Source organism: Panicum virgatum, chromosome 4K, assembly GCF_016808335.1.
Source record: "Panicum virgatum strain AP13 chromosome 4K, P.virgatum_v5, whole genome shotgun sequence".
Classification (NCBI taxonomy): domain Eukaryota; kingdom Viridiplantae; phylum Streptophyta; class Magnoliopsida; order Poales; family Poaceae; genus Panicum; species Panicum virgatum.
This window is the reverse complement of record NC_053139.1, coordinates 31,004,879-31,028,120: the sequence shown is the minus strand read 5'-3', so window position 1 is coordinate 31,028,120 and position 23,242 is coordinate 31,004,879. Positions and strand designations below refer to the sequence as shown.

General features: G+C 46.4%; 1 pseudogene; it reads right to left on the bottom strand.

Moving 5' to 3' along the window:
• Positions 1 to 7,807: 7,807 nt before the first annotated feature.
• On the bottom strand, positions 7,808 to 22,185 carry LOC120702126 (annotated as a pseudogene).
• Positions 22,186 to 23,242: the final 1,057 nt, after the last annotated feature.

Genomic DNA, 23,242 nt, shown 5'->3' with positions numbered 1-23,242 from the left:
TGCCCATGAAATGAAATGTTGAGATCATCACTGAATTAACTTTTGTTGAACTACAACTTTATCGTGAAGGAAATAAATCGTTATCCATGAGTAACTCATAATTTTGCATTGCATATAGAAGCGGTTAATCTTGCTGACGGAGAATACGAGCTGGTGCCCGCGGACTCTCGTGTTAACCAGGAAGTTAATTTGAACTGTGCTAGTGTAGCTCAAGACCTGGGCCAAGCCCCAGAGGTTTTTCTACCTGACAGTGCCCAAGAAGGCAAGCCCCGGTGCATAATCCCATTATTTTACGCATTATATTCATCTAACTATTTGTATATGTTGTAATAATTTTATTGCGCATTTACGTTTTCTAGGCGTTGATCGAAAACCTTAGATGCATGATCCCTAGGTACCTATGTTTGATACCCGGATCTTTTTATCGACTAGTTGCCATGCTAATTAGGTACGGTAGAAGTCGAGGGGTTTCCTGCCTCTCGCGAGCAAATAGGAATTTTACTGACTTTCATTCCTGCTAAAATATAAGGACAACGGGCGGGGTTGTGTAATTGTGATACCCCGCTGGTGTAGTCAAAAATGGTTAAGGTCGCGGTGTGTGGCTCATTTCATTTAGCGTTTGAAAGTACTAGCCACATGCCGAGAAATATGGTAATCGGTAAGCTTAAGTACCTGATTGGACCGGCGAATGGAACGACCTTTGCAACCTCTTGGTAGAAGTAGGGTTTATATTTTTGTCGCGACGTACGGGTGCAGAGTGGTCGGACTCTGTAGTCGGGGAGGGTGCCCCAGATCGACGGACTGGAAAGAAAGGGGAAAAGTTGCGTGGGCGAAAGCGGCGTCGATCCCCATGCGTGTGTGCTAGGTTCCCCTGGCCAGGTTGAAATTCGATTCAGAATCGTCCGCCTCTCACGGCATGAGATTGCTTAATGTTTTCGGTCACACAGAGTAACAAGTGGAACATAATGATGATAATACTGCTGGTTGATTAAATGATTGCTCTACCATGTTTGTGTAGAATCAGATTGCAAACTTAGAATGGTTAATCTAACTAGAAGATGGCTAAATAAAATCTGAAAATAAGGATCAACTCTCTTGCTGAGTGACGTGTTTCGTATGGGCTTTATCGATATGTCACTTCCTTTCGTTAGATGCTTTATTGCTTCCGCTGAGACTATGACACTTGAATAATTTGTGTAGTTTGGAACTCTGTAGTACTTCGCTACTCTGAACATGGTTTGTAATAAATTTCCTTTCCACTGCAATTACTCTGAGATGTATGAAATGTTCTGTGTTGTAATCTCTGGGCTCACCTTCGTGTAAGTGTTGTCTGCTGATCCTAGAATAGCGTGGCTTTTATCGAGGCTTCACTCGAGGAACTACCGGTGAGTGCCAATTTGGGTCAGAGTTGCTTAGCAACAAAGATCAGTGCACCCGGGCCCAATAGTTTTGGGTGGTTCTGCCACAGACATGATATTCGTAGATGATAAGCAATAAAAGCACGATGAATCTACTAAAGATCATGCTACGAAAATCAGGATAACTAGTACTACTTGCCATCAAAAACGCGTCAGTATGAGTAATACCAAGGTAAAAGCAAGAACAACACTGCCCTGATCGCAAGAAGCGATCAGGGCAGCATGGCGCTTACTTGGATGAAACCCTAGAATTAGGGGTGGCGATGCGCCAAGAGTTGTTGTTTGCAAACGTGATGACGTTCTCCTTTACAAATATCATAGGGTACATATTTATAGTCCAGAGACTTCTTGCCGTGCAAGGCAACCTCTAAACTCTTTCCTAAACGAAGACTAGAGATAGATTACAACTCAATAAAGACTCGAAGATTAGATAACATGATCTGGACTCTTCCCTCCACCGGTCCAGATCTTCATGAAGCTTCCAAATATCAGCCGAAACATGCCGTATAATTGTGGCAGATTCTGGTCGTCCTATTATTTCGGCAGTTCCCGTCAATTCCAAGCGAATATGGACGTGATTCTAGTTGTATTGGAAAGCTTATCTCCTTAGCTTTCCATGCATATCTAGAACGTCCAAAACGGAGTCCATATGTGGCCTGGGCGTCCATTTTTATGTGGCCTCTTCCTGCAGTCCGAACCAGCCTCGCAAATAGACTGGGCTTCAACATAGATTAGGCCCATGACCCCATCTCAGCTTGACCCTTGAGTGCCCAATTATCATTGTATTTAGCCAAACTTATGATATAAGCCTGGCTAAGTGGACTCCTTTACCGTGGGCTTCTTCTGACATTTGCCCTACCAATCCTGGTCAAATTCTGGCGATAACACGTATCCAGTGGAAATTAATGTACCTGAATTGCGACATCAACTCACGGCACTGCATCCATATCGGAAAAATAAGCTCGCTCTCACATTTATATTCTTCTGTGAGCTGAGAAATCACCAGTTTCGAATCCCCAAATATTTCCACTGCTTCTGCACCAGCTTCCAGGAGTAATTCCATCCCCTTGCGAACGGCCTCATACTCTACTAAATTATTGGTGCATGGAGTAGCCATCCTGATGGAATAAGTCGCCCCACGAGGCGATACCAAAAGAATTCCTACGCCGCACCCATCATCACAAGCCGATCCGTCGAAAAACATGGCCCATGCACGTACAAAAAGTGCAGACACGTCAGTGTTGACCCTGTCTGCAATGAGATCCGCCAGTGCCTGTCCCTTGATTGCCTTTGCAGGTTGATATCGGATATCGAATTCTGACAATGCAAACATCCATTTTCCTAGTCGGCCTTTTAGAATAGGAGCCGACAGCATATGTTTGATGACATCCGATTTACATATGACGATCGTTTCCGCCGAGAGCAAAATATGTCGAAGCTTTGTACATGTAAAGAATAAACAAGGCCAAACCTTTTCAATCTCAGGATACCTAGTCTCAACGTCCAACATGCGCCTGCTGAGGTAGAAGACAACTCTCTCCTGATCGTCATGTTTCTGAATCAGAACCGAGGCGATGGAAGTGTCACCCACGGACAGGTACACGTAGAAAGGCCTGTCCTGTTGAGGCGGAACCAATACTGGAGGCTTCGACAAATATTCCTTGATTTCATCAAGAGCCTGTTGCTGTTCTACCCCCTAGTGAAACTCATCCTCAGACTTGATCTTCACCAGACCCATGAACGGCTCGATATGCCCAGACAGATTGGAGATAAATCGTCTGACAAAGTTGATTTTGCCGATGAGCTTCTATAACTCCTTCTTCGTAGTAGGTGGCTTTATTGTCTTTACCGCTTCTTGACTCTTCAAGCCGATCACGATTCCTCGCTCATGTACCAGGAATCCTAAGAACTGACCAGCCGATACGCCAAAGGCATATTTCTTCGGGTTCATTTTGAGCCCAAACTTCCGAGTCCGCTCCAAAACCTTACGCAAATCTTCTAAATGCCCCCCAGCCGATGTGGACTTGACTACGACATCATCAATGTACATTTCTACCCGCTTGCCGATGAGATCATGAAAAATGTAATTCATGGCGCGTTGATACGTTGCACCAGCACTTTTCGATCCAAAGGTCATAACCAAGTACTCGAACAAGCCGACCGCGCCTGGTACTCTAAACGCGGTCTTGCTTATATCCTCTAGGGCCATGAAGATCTGGTTGTAGCCGGCGTTACCATCCATAAAGCTCAGCATTTTGTGACTAGCAGCGGCATTGATCAACATTTCTGCCACGGGCATCACATATTCGTCCTTTGGCATCGCTCTGTTGAGGTCTCTGAAATCCACGCAGACTCTCCATCGGCCATCCTTCTTCTGTACAGGGGCCACACTGGAGATCCATTCTGCATACCTATATGGCCTGATGAACCCTGCGTCCAACATCTTTTGCACCTCTTTCTTGACCTCCTCCAGGACTTCAGCCTTCATCTGCCTTGCTCATTGTTGAAACGGCCGAAATCCTTTCTTAAGCGGGAGCCGATGTTCGACAATGCTTCTATCCAGACTAGGCATTTCAATATAATCCCACGCGAAACAATCCCGGTATTCCCTCGACAGTGCTATCATCAGCTCACACAGGCTCGGGTCTAGCTTCTTGCTGATAAATGTTGATCGCGGCTTATCCCCGGGACCGATATCAACTTCCTCCAAATCGTCAGCTGATGTAAACCCGTACCCCAACTTGCCGTTGCTTGTAAAATTGACTGTGGATGTAGGCGACTCGTCATCATCTGCCACGTCGACAGCAAACACGGGGAGATGACAAAAGAAAATTTTTGGCCGACCGCACGGGCCGACCGTCTCTATATTACCCCTCGAAACTGAATGCTCATTAACTAACCAACTGCAAGAGCAGGCTAAAGTCTGTCCGCAATGTAACAGTTTCAACTCTAAACAAGAATTGTCTATTTTTTGGGGCCGGTCGCTGGGACCGGCCTCTCTAAACCTGCTTGGCTCCGTAGCGTGCCAGGATGTATTTATTCTGTGAGGCCAGTGGATAAGACCAGCCTCAATCCGTTTTTTGTCACTTCGATCCGATCACAGTCTTCCAGCGCGATCCCTGAGATCGGCTCTTGCCCTTCCGCGTCCCAGGCATTCATGTCTGCGAGCGAAACCTCGCTGGAGTCATCTGCACGGACCACCTCCACTTCATCACCATCCCATTGGACCAAACACTGGTGCATCGTGGAAGGAACACAACAATTGGCATGAATCCAATCCCTCCCAAGTAGCACTGTGTACGTACTCTTACTGTTGACGATGAAGAACGAGGTTGGGATGGTCTTGCGGCCAACTATCAACTCCACATTGAGGACGTCCTGTGCCTCCGACGGCTGGCCATTGAAATCATTGAGCATCACGTTGGTCTTGATAAGATCGGCAGCAGAACGACCCAATCGGCGCAGTACTGAGTACGGCATTAGATTGACCGCGGCGCCAGTGTCGACCAACATCCTGTTCACAGGCTTTCCGTCGATGAGGCCCTTGAGATATAATCCCTTCAGGTGCTTATAGCTTTTCTCCTTGGGCTTCTTGAAGATGATCGGCTGTGGGCCAAGATCCAGCTGCGCGACGGCCATTTCCTCCGGTTGGGGCGCCCGAAACTCCGACGGGAGCACGAACACCATATTCACATTAGCTGATGGCTTTTCATCAGCTCTTGGCTGCTTGGGGCACCACTCCCTCCTTGGAGGGCGCCTTTCCACCCTTCGCGGGTGCCTGACTTGCTCCGCGAGATCCGGACGCGCTTTCCTTAGCACGTCGAGGTACCTTGCTTCTGCCTCCTCGAGATTGCGTAAGCACTGCACTCTGCGCTTCTGTGAGCGGCTGAGCCCGTCAGGACACCATCGTGGACGATGATACTTATCTTCCCCTTCTAGCTCAAGATCATCCCTGGATGGCCGCTCAATATGGTCGTCGTGACGTGCTTTGGGCCCCAAGCGCTGGAACACCGACGTCTCGCCTGGCTGGCGTCCCCGAGGCCTGCACTCAAAGCAATCATCGATAGTAGGCAATTGGCTCATGTCGGAATTCCAACAGTACCTGAAGAACGGGCAATGCCAGTGGTCGCATATAGCCTGGCGCCTCCCCAGCGTCCTCCCTGTGTGGTGCTCATACTCCTCCTCTTCCGATTCATATTGGCGGCGCAACTTGTACTGATACTAGTATTTTTCCAGAAGCCGATTGGAAGTTGGGAGTTGATTGCGGATGTGACGCACTTGTTCTTCAGTAACATGTTGCTGCTCCGGCTCGTCTTCATCCTAGGGCCATTTGCCAGAAGCGGCCTCTTTCCTTTCCTCATCACGGTGGTGCATGGGTCCCGCCATGTTAATCTGGAACGCCAAGTTCTGGCCCCCGGGTCTAAAATCCAACAGCTCCACCACGCTAGCTTGTGGGAATGGTTGACTGTCCACCTTCATTGTGTGTTGGGCCAGAATTAATCGGTCTTGCTCGATAGCCGATTGGATCTGCCGACGCAGCTCCTTGCAGTCATTCGTGGCATGGGTGAACGAGTGGTGCCACTTGCAGTACAGCCTCCCCTGCAGCTCTTGCATCATTGGCAGCTTGTGATTCTCTGTGAGCTTCAACTGCTTTTCCTTGAGCAGTAAGTCGAATATCTGCTCTGCCTTGGCCATGTCAAAATCAAAGCCCTTCACAAGCCCCTTCTGTTTGACTCACTTGCATGGGACGGGGTTTGCCCCTCAGGTCCACTCTGCCACAGCCACTTCTTGTTCCCCGCTAGAATCATCAGAATCATCTGTTTGGGCCATATTCACATGGCGCTTGAATTTTTCCTGGTACAGCTTAGGGTGATAGTGTTCATACGCCGTGAGCTTCTGTACCATGTGCGCCAGAGAGGTGAATTCCAACTGAAAAGCCAGATCCTTGATCGGCTTAGCGAGCCCCAGAACTGCCAAATCGACTACCTCCTTTTCTGTGATGCACGATGAGTAGCATCGATTCTTAACCTTTCTGAAGCACTGCACGTACTCCGACACACTTTCCCCTCGCTTCTGCTTGACTTGGGCGAGGTCGGCAATCCCGGCTTCAGCAGCCTCTGAGTGATACTGGGTGTGGAACTGATCTAACAGCTGCCTCCAAGTGTGGATCGAATCTGGGGCCAATGATGTGTACCATCCAAAGGCTGAGCCCGTGGGAGACTGACAGAAGAACCGGACCCTCAGAGGATCCGATACCGAAATCATCCCGAGCTGAGTTAGGTATCGGCTCACATGCTCGATGGAGCTAGCCCCTTCTGACCCGCTAAACTTGGTGAACTCCGGGAGCCGATACTTGGGTGGTAACGGGATCAAATCGTATACGCTTGGGTACGGCTTGGAATAGCCGATTGCCTTTCTCTTCGGCAGAATGCCGAACTGATCCCTTAGTATTGCGCTAATCTGATCCACACTAAGAACTCCTGGGGCCAAGGGCTCAGCACTCGGCCTGGTAGCGTACTTCGCTAGCCATGCCTGTTTCTCCGCATCTGCCCCTGAAGCTCATGTACCCACCAAATGTCCCGCGCGCGTTGGACTGATGCTGTTAGGTATGTACACACACATGTAGCCGTGCGGGATCTCCTTAGGCAGCTCGTTCAGGAACTGGCCCTCCTCGGGATCACCGCCGATCTTGTAGACGGCGTAGATCGGCGAAGCCTGCGGACCTGGATTTGTGAGCGAATACGATATTGGCAGCCTAGACTGAAGTGAGTCCCCTCCACTGTGACTCCCCAGGATTGGTCCTGATGGGGAGTACTGGTTCTGGATCACCTCCTGGACGACACAATGCGCCACACGCTCGAGATCATTCACCAGGCTTTCTGAGTGCGGATGAAGCGTGTGAGCCACCATGTAGTTCATCTCCTGGCACAGGGCTCTGGTGCGCTCCTCTGATGGTACAGACAAGTCAATGTTGTCGAGAGCGCCTTCGGGTGAGAACCCCTTTCACCTGATGCCATGGTTGCGGGTCCTCTCGAAAGAGCCGATGAGATCGTCTTCGAACTGAGCTTTGACCTCATCGTATTTCTGCTTGTGCTCGGGGGTCAGCTCTTCATACGTGACAGGGCTGGTGATCGGCGCTTGGCTCTGAGGTCCAGTCATTCCGGCGGTGGACGTTCTTGCTGATGAGTGTCCCACGTGCCAGAATGTGTTGTCAGTCAAAACCCACCGGCGAGTAGTGACAGGCAACACGAGGAGCCGGGAGGCTACCGGGGAACTGGCTGGCACCAGTCCCTCGGTCAACGGCTCAGATCCTGGCACACGCCGTCGCTTCCGGAGATGCAGGGCGTGCCACCTGATCTATACCCGATCAGGAGGGTGTGAACGTGCCTTCAACGATTTGCCTACAAGCACAGACACATGTAAACATTAGTCCGAGTCATGGTCGGCTCCCCGGGATGACTCTTGCATCGGCTTTAAAGAGCCGATCGAGTCCCGGTGTCAGATTGGATCTGCATATCCAGATGGTAATGGATAAAGCAAATAACTGCAAAAATTGCTTCAATTAAATCTAGCTAATCTAATCCACGATGGTAAAAGCTTCACTGCTAGATCGGAACATCCTACACGTAGTTAGGCCTAAAGAGCGTAAAAGATAACCGAACCTTGACTAGAAAAGAGGCCTAAGAACAAGCGAAAGCCGATTCCCGAATCAATCCCTATTAAGATCAAGGCAAAGCATCTAATACGTCGCCGGATCGTCCAACCCATTTGCGAGGCCTAAACTAGCAGATATTACGCCAATTCTTAAGTATATGAACTAACCATAACAGATTAGATCTACTAGATAAAAAAGGAGCAGAGTGTCATCTCTACGCGACTAATTCCATGCAACGAGAATTAGTATAAGATTAAAACATGATCGCGCAGAGATGACATGATGTTCATAGATGATAAGCAACAAAAGCACGATGAATCTACTAAAAATCATGCTACGAAAATCAGGATAACTAGCACTACTCGCCATAAAAACGCTTCAGTACGAGTAATACCAAGGTAAAAGCAAGACCAACGCTGCCCTGATCGCAAGAAGCGATCAGGGCAGCATGGCGCTTACTTGGATGAAACCCTAGAATTAGGGGTGGCAGTGCGCCGAGAGTTGTTGTTTGCAAAATGTGACGATGTTCTCCTTTTACTAATGTCATAGGGTACATATTTATAGTCTTGTAGACTTGATGACCAAGTTAAACAAAACCTAGTCCAAAATGAAAACTAATCTATCTCTAATGATTACAAATAAAGAGAGCCCATTGGCTCCCGACGCACACAGATAAGAAGAGCCCATCAGCTCTTGGCATGGACCACAATCGCCTCTTCCTTAGACAATCTTCACAAGCCTTCTTTAATTTCCGCACTAAGCCCAACTTGCTCTCGGCCCATTAATTAACCCTGTTAATTTATGGCGATAACACATCCACAGACGGTCCTTAAACGACCCGAGCGGACTATGCCTGTGACTTTTTTCTCTAGGCCCTACCATTCTGCCCAGATCACGAAACTCTTCTTCTATTCTAACAAGACCCAAGTCGTACAAGTGCGATCAAGGATAACCGGGTAAGTGTGATAACTCTCAACCATTCTTTCCTATCAAGGGGCAAACTACTCTAAGCATGGCTAAGCATCTATTCAAGTTAAGTAATTAATTAACTAACAAGTGACAAGGATAAGGATAACAATATCGAGGAAGGGTAATGTATAAAAGTATATACAAGAATACAATAAATAACATAATATACATAACCCATAATACCCAAATGAGATAACTAAATTAAATCAAATTGAATAGTCACAATAAATCAAGCTTAGCTACTTGCCTTGGTTTTCCTCAGACTCAACAAAGAACTCAACGCCGGGCTCGGGTTCAGCAACTTCGGCGGGCTCAACGGGCTCATGAATCCATGCATCAAAATCAATCGATTCATAATTTTGTGAACTCAATGTGTGATACATGCATGAATGTAATTAATTAATATATTAACTCTGTGTGTGATATCATTGGATGTAATATATATGTGTTTATCCTTCATACACGTGTTTTCAGATTTGTATGTGCTTTCAAATTTATTTTCAGATTCAAATTTGAAATGAATTAAACTTTTTTTATTTTATAAAATCTTATCCGAGGCGGGCGTCGTAAGGTCCGACCACCTCAGTTAATATGTATTAACAGAGGCGGTTATGTTAGAGAAACCACCTCTATTAATACATATTAACCGAGGCGGTTTCTTTAAAACAACCGCCTCAGTTAATCTATTAACCGAGGTGGATGGCTGACCGCCTCGGTAAAGGTCACGATTAACCGAGGCATTATGTCCGAGGCGGTTGCAATACCCGCCTCGGTTAACCTATTTTGCCCGCCTCGGTTAAAGTTTGTGTAGTAGTGTTGGGCGGTAAGACTTTCGTGAGCGGATCTGCTAGCATCATTTTTTTATTTATATATGCTCGAGACTACTAGTAGGATTCTAGATTTTGTCTTTTCACAACATGAAACTGTATGTCGAATGACCGAGTTGGGTACTCGGTTGGAGATGAAACTAACAGGCACAAGTGGCGGGATGCTCTGCTCGTTCCAGAAGTAGTCGTCAGGGTCGATCTTGCCCTTGGCAAGAGCGAGCCTCTCGTAGTTTCCCTTGAAGTACTTCTCACCCCAGACCTTGCCTGCATCGTAGCTGCTGACGTTGCCCATGACGATGTTCCTCCCCAGGTCGAGGTCCCTGTAGTTGAAGTAGGCCTCCCTCGGGTTCTTGCTCATGTATAGTGCCATGAACGCGTACAGGTCCCTGATCCACCTCACGTTCAGCTCCCCATCATTGCCGGCGGCCCAGTAGTTCATGTAATAGATGTTGTACAGAACACCACCGCGGTGCGGGAACAGCGTCGCCGCCTTTGGCATAGCGCAGATCGCTCCGCCGTAGGGGTCTAGGATCATGATCCCCGGGTCAGGCTTGGCGAGCCAGCCGAAGATCTCCGCCCACACATCGCGGGGGATGGCTCGCCGGATGTAGTCGGACGTCACCTTGTTGGAGGTGTCCATGGAGGTGGTCTGGTTCAGCAAGTCCGTCACGGGGATGGGCTGGCCGCTACCCACGTAGACATAGAGCACGGACTCAGCCCAGCTCATCTCCCGTCAGTGCGAGCTGTTCATCCCGAGCTCCGGGAAGCAGCCGCCACTACTACAAATTACCCGTTCCTACCAATAGAGCGTGTGTACTGTAGCAAATGAGCCGCCCCTAAAAATGGCATTTTCAGGGGCGGCTCACCCCCAAGCCGCCCTTGAAAATGGGTGCCATTCTTAGGGGCTGGTGGGGGTAACCCGCCCCTAAAAATGGCTTTTTTAGGGGCGGCTCACCTCCCCCCAACTTGCCCCAAAAAATGACCACATTTTCAGGGGCGGCTTGGGGGTGAGCTGCCCCTAAAAATGGCATTTTAGGGGCGGCTCACCCCCCAGTCGCCCCTAAAAATATGTATAAAAATCTGGGCTTTTTCCTCCTCTCGAACCCCCATTGTTTGGTCGGGAGAGGAGCTCCCAAAGATCCAAAAAAAAAGAAGAAAGGGGGGAGATTTTTAACTTGATTTCCATGAATTTTGGGGCTTTAGGAGGTAAGTTGATGCCAATTCCTTGTCATTTCTAAGCTCTTTTGTTAGATCTGTGGCTCAAATGGAGCTCTCTTTCTCTCTAACTAGCTCTGGATCTCCATGGTGTGGTTTAGACATTTGAGACATCATTTGCCTCAAACTTTTGGATCAAGTTGTGCTGTTTTAGATGGAGAACAAGATTATCTAATCATTTGGATTGGATCTATATGTTTTAGCCTCATTCCTTAGTAAATTAGTCACTAGATCTATGAAGGAGAAAGAAGAAGATTTATTTTTTCTCTCCTATTTTTACACACGTGCATGTTAGAATTTTTTGAAAGATATTATGCTACAATAATAGGTTTGGTTTTGCACTTTCTTATTTAGTATTATTTAAATTACTTTTTTCAATATGTACGCTTATAGATTACTATATCTTCAATGTCATTTATGATTATTATACTTGGAGGACATAATTTATATTTTCCTAATTATTTACGTGAATAGTAGCTTATTTTAATCTATTTAATTATTTGTTACTGTTCAAAGATGGATAGGATGTGGATGTACCATGCAAAAAGGACAGACGCCTATTTCCGTGGAGAGCTTAACAAGTTCATTCAAGTTGCGGAGAACCATGCAAGAAATGAGAAGACACAGCTGATGCATTATCCATGCAATGACTGCAAGAATTTGAGATTATTCAGCGACTCAACTACAATCAGATCGCTGTGATGGTAAGAGGTTTTGTCAAGAACTACACGATCTGGAAGAAACATGGCGAGATGGATGCTCCACCTCAGGCGGATAATCCACTGGATCAAATCATACAAGACAAGGATTTTAACAGAATGGTTCATTCTTATTTTTATGGTGGCGGAGATGATGATGGTGTCGACGACAATGATGATGATGCTGGTGCTGATGATGGTGATATTGGTGGATCCCATGGTGATGATGTCGACTGTCCCATGGATGGTGATAGTAGTGATGATGAACTTGACGACGGTAATTTTCTCGGCCAGTTTTGTGCCACATCAAAGCAGAGGTATTGGTTGCCAGTGCCCGGGGGTTATCAAACTTCGAGATGATAAAAAAATCAGCAGAGGAACTTATTTATGACCGCTCAAAGGGATGCCCGAAACACTAGACCGTGCTTCGTTTCATACTTGAGCTGTTGACTCTGAAGGCTAAGCATAGTTGGTTATATGGTAGTTTCAATGATCTGCTGCATATCTTTGCTTGGTTGCTTCCAAAGCCAAATAAAGTGCCAGCCAACACATACAGAGCAAAGAAGCTTGTCAGCCCGTTCACCATGGGTGTGGAAAGAATCCATGCCTGTCCTAATCATTGTATATTGTATTGTGGGGACATTTTTCAAGACTTGAAAAAATTCCCTGTATGTTCCGCAAGTTAGTACAAAAACAATGCTGGATACTGTGGTGATGACAATCAAGATCCAACCAATGTGAATAAGGGGAAGGGGAACAAGACAAAGAATAATAGTGCTGCCTCCGTTGAGCCAAACGACGCTACTTTAGGCATCTCTGAGAAGCAGAGTAGAATTCCAGCCATGGTTATGTGGTACCTTCCAATTTCTGATTGCCTTAGGCGTTTCTTCTCGAACCCAAAGGATGCTGAGCTAATGTGATGGTGGGATTCAAATAAGCGCAAAAAGGGTGACGGAAAACTCCGACATCCAGCTGATGCTCGGCAGTGGAAGGAATTCAGTGACAAGTACTATCTAGAATTTGGGAATGACCCAAGAAATGCTCGGTTCGCGTTGAGTATGGATGGAATGAATCCGTTTGGTGAAAGAAGTAGCACCCACAGCACATGGCCAGTGATACTGATGATGTACAACCTGCCTACATGGCTGTGCCAGAAGAGGAAGTATCTTTTGCTATCCGTGCTTATACAGGGCCCCAAGCATCCTGGCATCAATATAGATATTTTTCTTGAGCCTGTGATGCAAGAGATGGAAACTTTATGGAAGGAGGATATCAATATATATGATGGTTTTGCACGGTAGTCCTTTAATCTTAGAGCTATTATATTCGTCACCATCCATGATTACCAGGCATTATTTGTCCTGTCAGGACAGATCAAAGGTAGGACGGGATGCACGGTGTGCATGGATGGCACCGTATTGTCTTTCCCTGAAGGTTCTCGAAAGGTAGTTTACCTTGGGTACAGATGCTTCTTGGTGGAAGGACATAGGTACCGAAGTAAGAAGTTCTATAATCATTTTGATGGCATACCTGAATTGCATTCTGCTCCGGTACATCGAGACGGACACTATGTTTTCGAAATGGTTAGGACCATCCAGGTCATTTATGGAAAGAAGAAGGAAGATGGGAGGAAAAGAAAGAGAGATAAGGAACCTATCGAAGGCGTACCATTCAAGAAACAGTCCATCTTCTACAAATACTTGCCGTATTGAGTAGATCTTGAGGTCCGCCATGCAATCGATGGTATGCACCTGAAGAAGAATGTGTTTGGTAACACAATTGGGCTCCTTCTGGAGACATCAGCCGAAACAAAGGATACTTCGAAGTCACGACATGACTTGGTAGCTATGAAGATAAGAAAAGATCTTCACCCTATTGAGAAAGGGAATGGTAGATATGAACTCCCCCCAGCTAGCTACAACTTGACACTTGATGAGAAGAAGGCAATGTGCGAGAGCTTAAGAGGGATCAGAGTCCCGAGTTGTTTCACGTCCAATATAAGGAAACTAGTGTCGATGAAAGATTTGTCACTATGCGGCTATAACTATCATGATTGTCATGTGTTGCTGACGTTGTTCCTTCTGATTGTAATTAGAGCGATCAAGCCAGTATATGTAAGTATGGTAATTACTCAGTTGTGTTACTTCTTCAATAGGATTTCACAAAAGGTGATTGATGAAGACGGGTTGCAGGATCTCAAAGAATTCATTGGGGAAACTATGGCGCAGCTGGAGATGTGCTTCCCTCCGGGATTTCTTGACATAACCGAACACCTAATGATTCACATGGTCGACCAGATACGGGCACTTGGTCCACTTTACCTTCACGAAATGTGGATGTATGAGCATTTTATGTCCATCCTCAACCGGTACGTACTGAATCGTGCTCATCCTGAGGGGTCCATGATAGAGGGATACAGTACCGAGGAAGTCATCGAGTCTTGCCTAGGTTACCTAAAGGATAATTTGTCCCTTGGTTTGCCAATTCCACATTTTTTGGGGAGATTGGAAGGTGTGTGCACAGTTGGGAGAAAAATCTTCATCGAAAGAATAGGTACGATATTAATGGATATCTATTCTATACTACCGCCAAGGACAAGAAGACCGTGTTCCAAAACAGTGGTGTTCGTATTGCGGCCTTAGACGAAAGAATAGGTCAAAATACAATATATTTTGGTGTCATAGAAGATATATGGCAAGTGCACTATGGTTCCAATATACAAATCCTGGTCTTTCGGTGTCGTTGGGTCAATCATTCGAAAGGTGTTGAGGTGGATGGATATGGACTCACGATTGTAGACCTCAACAATATTGATTATAAAGACGACCAATGGGTACTTGCTTCACAGGTCGCACAGGAGTTGAGGGTATCGATGATGTGGAAGAATATAATCAGTATGATCAAATGAACCTCTTCACAGATCTACCACCGAAGATGAAAATTATAAAAGCGGGCATCAGAAAAGATGAGAAGCCTTGGGCACGCAAAGATGGTGAATCGAGAATTGTTACCGCTTAAATATATCGTGCATTCATGTATTCTCAATCAATTATAAATATGAGGTCTATTAATGTGCAAAAATGATTGTAACATGTCTATGGTAATACAATTGTTCAAAACGAGATTTTGATACACTGTTGTTTCAACACTTTTATTCAATATATACACTAAAATATGATTTTGATATTTTTTATATGTTACACATATCACAATATGCCTATAGTAAAAGTTTCACAATTTTATCATTTATTTTATTATTTTATTTACATTAATAGAATTTTTAGAGTAATATAGAAAACAATTTGTAGGGGTGGGTCGGCCCCCAACTGCCCCTACAAATCTATTTCTAGTGGCGGGTGACCCACCCCTAGAAATCATTTTCAAAATAATTCTAAAAATTCTTTTAATTTAAATAGAGCTGCAAAACAGTACAAAAAATGAGAAATTTTTACCATAACCATTTAGTGAGCTGTAGAACTCGTGAAAAATATAAAGACTACAATTCAACATGTTTAGTGTAAAAGAGTATTCAAAATATAAAGTTAGCCTTGAGTTGTATGAGATAGTAGTGTGACATAGGTATACATTGTTGTTTGAACACTTTTATTCAGTATATATGCTGAAATATGATTTTGATAATTTTCATATGTTACCCATATCACAATATGCCTATGGTAACATTTTCATAATTTTATCATTTGTTTTACTATTTTATTTGTATTAATAGAATGTTTAGTATAATATAGAAAAAGATTTGTAGGGGCGGGCTGGGCACCCACCCGCCCCTACAAATCTTTTTCTATATATAGGCCATTTTTCGGGACTTAGACACATTTCGGAGGTTCGAGCCCGCGGGACGCCGTTAGGCTGCCAAATTTTTTCGTGCCTCTCCCCCGCCGCCGGGACTCTTGCCCGCGACGCCGTCGCGCCTGCTGCCTGCGCCGCCGCCGTCCGTCCCCGCCGGATCCGCGCGCGGCCCTGCCTGTCGGCGCCGCCCGGCCTCCTCCCAATCGGATCCACGCGCGCCCGCGACCAGCGCCGCCCCTCCCCGCGGCGGCACCACTACCGGCGCTGCCACTCTCCGTGGCGGCCCCTCCCCGATTGGCGTCGCCTCTCCCTGCGGCTTGGAGGTCCTCACCACGACCGGCGCCGCCTCCCCGCGGCGGCCCCCTCCTCGACCGGCGCCACCCTCCCCGCGCGGCCCCCTCCTCGACACGCACCGCGCCTCCCCGGCCGCGGCGGCCCCTTCCCCGACTGGCGCCGCTCCCCCAGACCCGCACCAGCCCATGCTCGTCTCCAGCCACCTCCGCCCGACCCGAAGCCACATACAGGTTGCCCTCGACCTCCTCTTGCTCCTCCCCCACTTCTTCATCGCGGCCGGTGAACCAAGCCGCCGGATTGTGGCTGGCCAGAGCTCCCCCACCATTTCATATGTTCGCAGTTTGTTAATTAATTAGAAGCACTCCGTTTAGTTGTAAATGCATGATGTTTTTGACATTTGTCATGGTCCTAAAGCAAATTTAATCATAATTTCATACGTGGATACGATAGTACTAAAATTATTTTTATTATGAAATATGAATTCTTAATCTTTCTGATTGAGACAAATTCATAATTCATAATTTGTCATTTGTCCTGGCATGAATTCTTAATCTTTCTGATTGAGATGATCCCGGGGAATATTTCAACCAGGGTACATGACATGTCCATTGCACTTTTGGATCTAACCAGACAAGGTAGCAGCACAAATGATTGCATTAGAAAATAGTAGTGATGTTTGATAAAAAAAATAGTAGTGATGGGCACATGAGAGCAGTACCACCACCACCACTGCTAGTACCATTGCCGGTCAACTGCTTCTGAAGCCTGGAGAAAAAGCACACCATATCTGCAGCACAATCGGTGGTTAAGGCCTAAATATGCCTAATTGCTGCATCAACAGCTAATCAAAATTAATCTCACGATTTCTTCTTCGGTACTAGAAGATTGTATACCCTCTGTACCTTTGTCAGTCAAGAAGTGCACTTATTCAGGTGCTCACCAGAGTGAGTGACAGTGAGCTGAAAAAAATGAAGGTGCAGGTTGCAGTAACAATTCTCCATATTTTTGCTGTTTTGTATTCAGGTCAATCATTGTAATTCAGAGAACTAATGCACACATGTCGTACAAGTACTCCAAATGAATCGCAGCCCTAAATTGACCTAGTTTATAATGTGTGTGCAGCTGACTTTTTAGACATGGCTATATATCAGCACTCCAATAATTACATTCAGATTAAAGGTAATCAGCATCTACAAACTAATAGAAACTCAAGCTAGAGTTAGCCATTCTAATGTGTCGATAGTATATTATTTGAATTGCGAACTAAATCTCCTGCATAAAACGGGCTGGCTAGAGGCTCCTCTCATCACACAAGGAATGACAACTCTGCAACTGCAAATGAGAGGACATCTCTTGATGTTGGCAGAGACGACTTTTAGATAAGATCTCTTCTGCGCCCACACCTTTCCAATTCCTCCTCGCCATATCGACGGGGAGGGCTCGCAGATGTCCAATATATCTTCGATGGTATTTTGAACTATGTTGTGGCTTAAATGTGAAATTGTAAATATACCTTCGATTATTTCAATGTGAAATTGTATTCAAGTGTATATTTCTTATTTATTTTGCCGTATTGAATATATAATTTTGGAGACACTCTAATGATGTTAAAATTGGATGTATATTTCTTATTTATTTGTAGTATTGAATGTAACATTTTATATATAGCATTTCTTAGTTGAAAATCAAAATAATTGTAATTTGAATGTATACTTCATGATCCGTGTAGACGTCGTAGATGGATCCTCCGTCATCATCCTCCCCATGAAGGGATGACGCCGAACTGCAACACGAGCTTCAACAAATTGCATCCCAGATGGAGTTGGAGAACGAAGCCGACGTCGATGTCCAATCTGCGCAGGACGAGTCTGATGTCGATGCTGAAAGTGGGGATGACGATGGCCCTAGGGTTGGACAAGGGGCTTGGGTAAACGGTAGGTGGCAAGATCCGCTTGATCCAGACCTAGTTCCACAAAGAGAACGCTGTTCAATGGAGGCGCTTGATCCGGATTACGAACCGGAACAATGATAGGTAATGAATACACGATTAATTACAATGAAGCATTCCATACATTTTTATAGACTACGCATTACGACTTGATGAATCGTGTTCCATGTAGGCCCCGATAGGAAGGGGTAAGCGCCGACACCGACCCCCTAGCCCCACAGAGAAAGACAATGAAAGCTCGGGCCCCAAACCTGCAAGTACAGCCTCTGAAGCACAAAACAAAAGGAAACGGGATCAGCGAGGAAGAAACCAGTATCCCGAAGGGCAATTTACTGTTAATGCAATTAGCGCGGCAGGAGAGCCCATAGATCCTCCGCAGATTGTAGCAAAGTTTCGGAATGCTATCGGTGCTATAATAAGGACAATGATGGTTTTGGATCCAACGATTCTCAGTTGGCCCCTGGTTCCTGAGGGGAGAAAAGAAGCAATATGGCAATTGTTGAGCAGAACTTTTATTCTACCCAGAGAAACTAGAGAACAAGTAAGGCGTTATGCTCTGAAGATGCTTGGTGAAACTTTCCGTCGGTGGAAGAGCGAACTGAATACACGGTATGTCCAGAAGGGTCGAACACCATTTGCAGATTACGGGGACATCACACCAGCACAATGGGAAGAGTTTGTTCGGCAGAAGACTACTGAAGAAGCTATAACCCTAAGCCAGAAGCAAACTGAACTGGCAAAGAGCAACATACATAAAGTCCATCTTGGGCCAAGTGGGTACCAAAGGAAGCTCGACCAGTGGTGTCGTGAAAGAGAGGCGGCAATAGCTGCCGGCCAACCCGACCCTTATGAAGGATTGGATGACCGTGGATGGCAGTGGCTTGAAGCAAGAAAGCCAAAGATAGTTGAAGGCAAACCAAAATTTGATCGACCCGAGACGGAAGCGGTGGCAGAAAGAATGTTACAACTTGCCGAACTTCAGAAAAAGGTCAGTTCAAACCCAATAGGGAGAAGGATGTGCTCAGTACGGCCATTGGATCTAAAGAGCATGGAGGCCGTGTTAGAGGTATGTCCTCTAAGTTGAGCATCAGAGATGGGTTCGAGAAGGGCCGGGCTAGGTATAGGAGCCATGACCACTATAAAGAAGAAATTGTGGCAGCAGTAGAGAACGCAATGCAAGCAAAGTTCAAAGATTTGTTTATGGCAACACTTGCGGAGCAGCAGCAGCCGGGGCTACTCATGATAAATGTCTCGCAAGAGGTGGGGCAGCAACAGCTAGTGGTCATGCCCCCACCGGTACTTGGCCAAGCGAGTTCGGCATGTGCACAGAGTAGTGTCTCCTCGACCACAGCTCAGCAATACCCGGTGGATACCATAATGAGTAGTACTCCATGCTTGTTGCTCTATCCTGTCGGTAGAGCTGGAAAGACAAAGGAAGTAGCCAAGGCCCAGGTGCATCTGGTTAGGGCTTTATTTGAGGGAAAATCGATCCCCATCAGATATGCATGTGTACAAGTAGAGCAACTCTTAAAATCAAGCTATGAGGATAACGAGATAGATTTTCCCACTACAGATGGAAAGAGTTGCCTTGGAGAATGCGTTGGTACCACCATTTTATGGCATAAACGAGATATCTTACTGGTTGGTCAGGTACCTTTGACTACTCAGGCTCTGCCATCAACACAACCACGAGAGGCATCACTAGCAGCTCCATTTTCACAAGAGCCATCACCAGCTGCTCCAGTTTCACAAGAGTCATCACCACCACTACGAGAACCACCTCGAACATCACCACCACCACGAACATCACCACGAGAGCTAGCTCCGCCATCACCGCTAGTACGACAGCCATCCCCACAGGCTAGAGTATCACCACCACCACAAGAGCCATCCCCACAGACCCCGTATCACCACCACCACGAGAGCCATCCCCTCAGGCCAGAGTATCACCAACAGCACGAGAGCCATGCCCACAGGCCAAAGTATCACCAACACATGAGAGCCATCACCACATGCCCCGGTATCAGCACTGGCTCCACCACCGACCCAATCACAAGAGCATACTCCACCGGACCCGCCTTCGATGGCCCGATCATTGCTGCCTCGAATGCTGCGGCCTTACCAAATGGACAAGGAAGGGTCAGAAATTGTTAATAGATGGCACACCGCAAATATAAAGTCTGATGCAAAGTCTAAGAAGGCTAAGTCCAAGGATAATCTAGCCATTTCTAGTGCCAGCAGACGGTCGAGCTTTTCTACGCCCCGCACTGACGCGGAGCACAAAATGTTAATTGGGGTTGATGACATTCAAGACTTGGACGATGCTCCTATAAAGTTTGCGTATGGAAAAGACTTGCTATGGGACTGGGCACTAAGGGATTGTCCTCCTTTTATGCAGAGGCTTCATAATTGGTACAAGAGGGCATGTATACTTGGCCTCAAAACCATATGTGCTCCACACCATCTGGATGCATTCAGACCTAAGGGGCCAGGAATCTTTGATATCATGTTCGATTTTGCAGACATATAGCACATGTTCCGCCTTAAAGAACTTGGTATTGAAATGGTTCGACTCTGGTGCATGTAAGTGCTCATGATACTAATTCATTTTATATTACGGCATAAAGAACTATATTATATGCATAAATATGTAATTGTCATACATTATATTCTACAGGATGCAAACATATGATGCTATTATTTTAAAGAAAAAGGTCTGATACCTTGACCCTGCAGCGATTTGCGAGTCTGCGCACGCCTCGCCAAACTGGATGAAGGACGATGATGACTACCTAAAGCCATTTCAAATCAAGAAGGAAAAATAAAAGGAACACAAAAAATTTCATGAAGAGACCGTTATAAAGGTTGCGGCCTACATATCGCTTATGATGACACGATGGGAAGACATGGATGCCATATTTGCGCCATACTATATTTAGTAAGTCTAATATCAACCATTCCATAATAAACCATTGCTCCGATTCATGCTTACAAACGTACATAATATTTTTTTCCAGAAATCACTGGATTGCTTTCTATATACAACCAAAGATTGGAAAAATTCTCGTATTGGACTCCTTGGATTGGTCAACCAAGAGATATGAAGAATTCAAAAAAATTCTACAATTGTGAGTAAATTTCTTATTATCTTCCCCATGCACATCATGCTTATTTCTCTAGATTTGTGAAGGAGGAGCTCATCCCGCCGACAATTGGGAGACCCGCCCCTGAAAATCAATTTGTAGGGGCGGGTGGGCTTGAGGACCGCCCCTCCAAATGCATTTTCAGGGGCGGTTGAGGGGGCGGCCTGCCCCTAGAAATGAGTTTTTAGGGGCGGTTTCATTACCCGTCCCTGAAAAAAAAGATATTTTTAGCAGCGCAAACTAGCAACGGATTTTCTACCCGCCTCTACAAATGTGTTTTTATCCGGCCCTACAAATGCTTTTCGTAGTAGTACGCCCATCACCGGGAGGAGTGCGTCGCACGTGCCAAGGTACAGGGACTGGAAGCTGGCCCACCCATTCGTGACTAGCACCCTGATGAACAGGTCGTCCGGGAGGGCCGGGCCGACCTCCTGACACTTGGTCAGGACGTCGACGGCGCCATCGTTGACGGATACAGGGACGATGAACGACGCGACCTTGGGTGGGACGGGAACGAGCCTCATCCGCCACGACAGCACGATGCCGAAGCTCTCGCCCCCGCCGCCGCGGATGGCCCATAAGACCTCGCACCCCATGGCCTTCTTGTCCAGGAGCCTGCCTTATGCATCAACCAGCACAGCGTCGATGACGTGGTCAACGGTGATGCCGTACTTGCGCAGCAGCAGGCCGAACCCACCGCCGCTGAAGTGGCCGCCCACGCCGATTGTCGGGCATAGGTTGGCCGGGAAGGCCAGCGGGTCGCCGCTCGCCTTCGCGACGGCGTAGTACAGCTCGCCGACTGTGGCGCCGGAGTCCACCCACGCAGTGGCGCTAGCCCGGTCCACGCGCACGGAGCGGAGGTTGGCGAGGTCGACCAGGGCGAACGTCTCGGGTTGGACGGACCGGTACGAGAGGCCCTCGTAGTCATGCCCTCCGCTGCGCACTCGAACGCGGATGCCGTGGCGGTTGGTGGGCCTGACGATGCAGAGCAGGCGCACCGTGCCGGGGGTGGAGAACCGGGGGTTCCTGATGTACGCCGCCAGGACGGAGGTGATGGAAGGCGAGCTCTGCGTGAATATGAGCTTGCTCGGAATGCTGGCCGAGAGGCAGTGGAGGAAGTCGCCGGAGGAAGCCGAGGAGGAGGGGGCGGGGGCGTAGAAACACACGAGGCAAACGGTGAGCACCAGTGCTCGGAATCGGAGCACGGCCATTTTTGCTGCTCTAAGCTTGCACGATGTGCTTTGGGATGCAGTGGGCTCTAGAGCTAGTGAGCTCCTCTGCTCTGAGCTTGCACCAGTGCTCTGAGCTTGCACGGAGTGCACGGTGCAAAAGAATGTGAGCACGTATGGAAAATGGAGAAGTGGCGGCATGAAGGTTACATTTGAGCGCACGGTGCTATATTGATTTAGGACTTGAATCTAATTTTATTTAAGCCAATAAATAAGGTTAGAAATAAAATAAAAATTTACTTTCAGTACAAATACAAAACTAGGACATATATCCTTAAACATATTTTTCTAATATATTTATTTTTTAAATATGATTTGATATACCTATAGTTCAAATTGGATTTACTTTAACCAAAAACATAAAAACTCATGTAAGCATTAGAAAATAGTAAACTAGTTCAAAAGTTATTGAAATCTGTACACCACTTTTATGTAGCATAGTACATGTAAAAGATTATATTTGGGGTACATGAGCAAATATGTAGTATTTTCAATAATAATAATAGAAAATAATAAATTTTACTTTCCATGGCCGTTCCATAGTCCGAGCTGCTCCTAGAAATCCTTTTATTAGGAGGGTTCCATCATTCAGTCCGTCCTTGGAAATCTTTCAGCCTTTCAGGAGCAGATCGGTTGTTATAGTGCACATCATGAATATTAAGTGCCGAGAAACTTCTCAACCACTCTAGAAATAGATATTTTTCTACAAATCATTCATATAATAGTAAGTTTAGCGCACTACTAGAAAACTGGACATTAGTACCGGGCGGGAACCCATGGTTAGTACCGGTTCCTTGCCCGGTACCGTCCGATCGGTACTAAATGCACTAGTATTTAGTACCGGTCAGTCCGACCGGTACTAAATAGCACATTTAGTACCGGTCAGAAACACCAACCGGTACTAAAGATATTTTTGTCCAAAAAAATCATGTTGCTTCTCCGGCTCCTCATCCCTTTCTCTCTCCTCTTATTTTTCTTTCTACCATCCTTGCTCTTTCTTTCTTCTCTGTTTTTCAAGAACAGATTGACCTTTGTTCTT